Genomic DNA, 4,436 nt, shown 5'->3' with positions numbered 1-4,436 from the left:
AGTCAGTCACAAAACCAGACATTTTCATAGATTACCAAAACTAGATGACGAGGTAGACTTCAGTGTTACACGTGCCAGTGCTGCTTTTGACAGACTACAATAACAACTATGGCAACGGAGAAGACTAAGCATATCCACTAAACTGAAAGTCTACAATGCTGTAGTCCTCCCTTCACTCTTATATGCTTCAGAGTCCTGGACCGTATTTTCCGCCATATCAAAAAGCAAAGGAAAGACAATGAAATCCTAAGAGCAGTATCCACGCCACAGAAAAAAGGTCCCAGTTTCAATTTATGTAAGAGGACTGATGCAGATGGTTAAGAGTTAAGGTTATAAATATGTCAGAAATGAAGCTTTAATTTGATAATAATAATTATTTAAAAAAAAAAAAGAAAGTATTGTTGTGCGCATCTAGAGTTGTTTCTTGCTTGATGTTTTTTTTTTATGCACTATAATGGGTTGTGCGCTAGTTCCTAAGGACGCGCTATGTTGATGTCATTGCTCTGTTTGTCTTTTGCTAGTTAGCAATCGTTCTGTTGTTGTTTTCTTCCCCAGTAATGGGTAAATTTATTTTGCTTTATTATTCGCGTTGTTAGCATTCATAATCTTGTGAATGGCGGTCTCAAGGAATGTGTATTTTTCTTGTTTAGGGACGCGGGCTTGGGACTCGGTTGTAGTCAAGCCTGATTTGTTTTGGTATGGTCCTTACATCCATGGCATCCATGTTTAAAAAAAACTAGGCAAACGATTTAATTGATTTAAAATATAATTAAATCATATCTCTGTAAAAAAACAAAACAAAATATATTGTAATAACTTAAGTGAGGCAACTCAACGAGGTACATCGATATTTATTGACAAGACATCACAGGTACACAAACAACATCTAACTTAGGCACAATCTCTCCATACTGGCTCTCTACTTGGGCGGCAATCGTTTGTCTCTTATGTCAACATCCGACTTGTCTGGTCACTGATAGTGCGCACCTTCTTTCTGCACTATCTTGGATGGCGGTGCGCATGGCAAAGTCATAACATTGCCCCCGTCTTAGCACTTTTCGTCCCCAAAAGAAACACTGCAGCTGAGGTTTGACAGTTCAGGTGGAGGTCGATCAGTGGGAGCCACAGGCAGCAGGGAGCGTGTTCCCCACGAGGCCATCCGCATTGTTTTCCTCCAGTGCCGCTTTCTCTTTCTCCAGTTGACCAGGCTGTTGTTGCGATAATGACGTGGCAGTTTGCCAAACAAAGAGATAGGGTCGAGCACTGTTTTCTTCAGCACAGCCGTTGATCGGACACGCTGTCTCAGCAGACCTTCCCGACAGACGCCTCTCAAGGGAGCTGCAGGTTCGTTTGCAGCCACGTTGCAAGCAAAGTCCAATGCACCGCAGTCATCCTCAGACAACAGTCTTACGTCCAGAAGATAGGTCTCTTCAGATTCAAGTGGAAAATGTCTTCCTCTTGACAGCTCAGATTTAGAGTGATTTGATTGACATTCATCTATGCCAATGTCGATGATGATGGTAGAAGTACATATGCCCTGTTGGTGGTTTTCTTGGCATCTAAATTCTATGTGTGATGCGCCGCACGTACAGTTCATGCTAAACTTCTGGATGCAGTTGTCAAGCTTCGAATTTCCCTCGTGAGCACCGGCAGATAGGCAGAGGTCATTAAGGTCCATAGCAACAGGCTTGAACGCAGACCCAACGTTGTCTTGCTCCGTCCGGCTCATTGAGGTACAGGTACAACAGGAACAAACGCTTCAGGCACGTAACAGACTTCAGTTAAGGTACTGGTAACAGGTACAACAGGAACAAACGCTTCAGGCACGTAACAGACTTCAGTTAAGGTACTGGTAACAGGTACAACAGGAACAAACGCTTCAGGCACGTAACAGACTTCAGTTAAGGTACTGGTAACAGGTACAACAGGAACAAACGCTTCAGGCACGTAACAGTCTTCAGTTTCTTCATTTGTCACTTTCCGTTCGATTCGGTACATCTCGTTGAGATCATCACAGCAATCGTTGTCACGTTTCTCGTATTGAAAGTTACAACCACAAGACTTGCGCACAACACAGACGGCGCTCCAATTCCCAGCGTCTCCGTCACCACTGTTTTCACCACGCAACTTCTTTACCAACGAGTCTACAGGCAACTGCTCCTTTACCAACGAGTCTACTCGAGACACCATTTTATCTACCTTTTTCCCCATACTGTTAATTTGTTCACACAATGCATCAATACCTTCATTTATCTTGCCAATAAGCTCATGAATCTCCGATTTAATTTCAAATAAGTAGGTATCTGGATCTTCGTCTTCATCTATCAAGGCTTGCCGGAGACGAGCTGTAAGCACCTCCTTGGTACCACCAATTATCTCATATCGGTAACGAAGTTCCTTCCTAAGCTCTCTAACCGAGAGTTGGTCTAATTGTTTCAAAGCTGCCATTGTAAATCCTACCTCCTCTCGTTGAGTTGCCTATAATCCCACTTCTGACACCAATTGTAATAACTTAAGTGAGGTAACTCAACGAGGTACATCGATATTTATTGACAAGACATCACAGGTACACAAACAACATCTATCTTAGGCACAATCTCTCCATACTGACAACCAATTGTAATAACTGAAGGGAGGCAACTCAACGAGGACATAGACGTTTATTTACATAGAGACATGACAAACACAAAGGGCATCTGCCTTGAGTACAGCATCTCCATATTGGCTCACTCCTTCGGCGGAAATCGTTTGTCTATTATGTCAACATCCGACTTGTCTGGTCACTGATAGTGCGCACCTTCTTTCTGCACTATCTTGGATGGCGGTGCGCATGGCAAAGTCATAACGAAGGACACGCCCTAAAAAGGAGGACATGTCCTCTTTTGCCGGACATCTGGTAATCATAAATTCTCTATTATATGTAATATTATTTTCTAAATGTTTTAAAATGTATGTATACTCATATTAAAATTCCGATTATCTAAATCACTATGTAAATATTAGGCTAAATGCGCAGGTCAAATAAATAACATCTATAGTGTTTCACAACAGTGACTATCTTTAAAAAGGTAAAAACAGGGTGAACATATCTCCCAATTTTTTACAAATTCAATTCCTGATAGATAGCTATGAAATGACGTTTTTCCACGAGCTGTTCCGCAAACATGCTTGTTCGGCAATTGTTATATTGTCATAAAAAAATCAAAAGCGATATTTTTTTTATAAACCGAAAATTAGGTGTATCATGCAGGTGATGGGTCATTATCATTTTTAAAAAGCCTTAAGCCCTGACCTATGCGGTTCTCCTGAACTAGGCTAAATGAATGTCGAAACAAAACTCCCGTGGGAGTGTCCAAGGGTACGCGAGAGTGAACCCATTGCACAGACGGAGTTGAAAGAGAGCTCTCACGACCCTGTCAATAATCAATGCGCCGTTCCTCAAGGGACCGTTACATTAATGGCGAGTTCCCCCATGGTTAGCTTGGTATAACATAGGAAGATGGCGGAGGCTCCCGGTAAACTCGGTCCTTTGGCCATGTCTAGCCCATGCGTCCAGAGGCCAGTTATGTCGGAAATAGCAATACTTTATATAGGCATTGACTTGGATGTTGTTCTTATCTTTCCAGCCAAACGTCAAAGGAAAAGGCAGTATAATAAATCTGAGGAAAACTTCACACCTGGAAATGCTGAAGATTACTACAGGATAATTTAAATTGCTTCAACAGAATTGTAAACTCTGCAAGCCAATCATTGCAGCCGAGATTTGAAATCAAACCACAATTTTTTTTTTAATTTTTTTTTTTTTTGGTCAGCTTAAAGAGCCTTCAGCTTTATGACATAAGAAAGTTTGCAGGAATGGAGCCTTGAGCAAGCATTGACGTCATCAAAGACCAGTCGGCAGATATATGTTGTCGAGAATTAGCAGTTAAAATGGAATCTTTAAGGCATATTCAACCATATAGCACCAAAACCCAGGTAGAAATTATAGCGTATCTGCCCACTAATAAAAGGTACACTGCTTTCCCAAACTACTTTGTTGTACTCAGAATTTTTTTTAACAATACTGTGGCATCTGGTGAAAGAACCTTCTCGCGCTTCAAACTAATCAAGAATTACTTGTGGTCAACAATTCACGAAGAGAGATTGAACAAGTTGGCAATTCTTGCTATTGAGCGTGATCTAAGTAGGAAACACAATTTTGTATGACTTCGCAACACGCAAGGCTCGTAAAGTAAAGTTAATTTGATCATGATTTTGTACTTAGTTAAGAATGAATAAAATGCAAAGACGAATTTATTTTCTTATAAAAGCCTTTATTTTCACTTATTATCCTTATCCCTACCCAGACTAGGCCCCGCACAATCCGTTTCGCATAGGGCCCCACAATAGCTAGGACCGGCCCTGGTCATTAGAGCTATTTTTTTTAGATCGATGTA

The 4,436-nt window shown here is 41.2% G+C and overlaps 1 long non-coding RNA gene across 1 annotated transcript; it reads left to right on the top strand.

Moving 5' to 3' along the window:
- The first annotated feature begins 1,295 nt into the window (after positions 1 to 1,295).
- LOC129926951 (uncharacterized) lies at positions 1,296 to 2,712 on the top strand. Its single transcript, XR_008778666.1, has 3 exons — positions 1,296 to 1,733; positions 1,907 to 2,521; positions 2,637 to 2,712. It is a non-coding gene; the product is annotated as an uncharacterized LOC129926951 (long non-coding RNA).
- The last annotated feature ends 1,724 nt before the right edge of the window (positions 2,713 to 4,436 follow it).

Source organism: Biomphalaria glabrata, chromosome 6 (assembly GCF_947242115.1).
Source record: "Biomphalaria glabrata chromosome 6, xgBioGlab47.1, whole genome shotgun sequence".
Lineage (NCBI taxonomy): Eukaryota > Metazoa > Mollusca > Gastropoda > Planorbidae > Biomphalaria > Biomphalaria glabrata.
The sequence above is the reverse complement of the archived record's forward strand: the minus strand, read 5'-3'. Positions and strand labels throughout refer to the sequence as shown.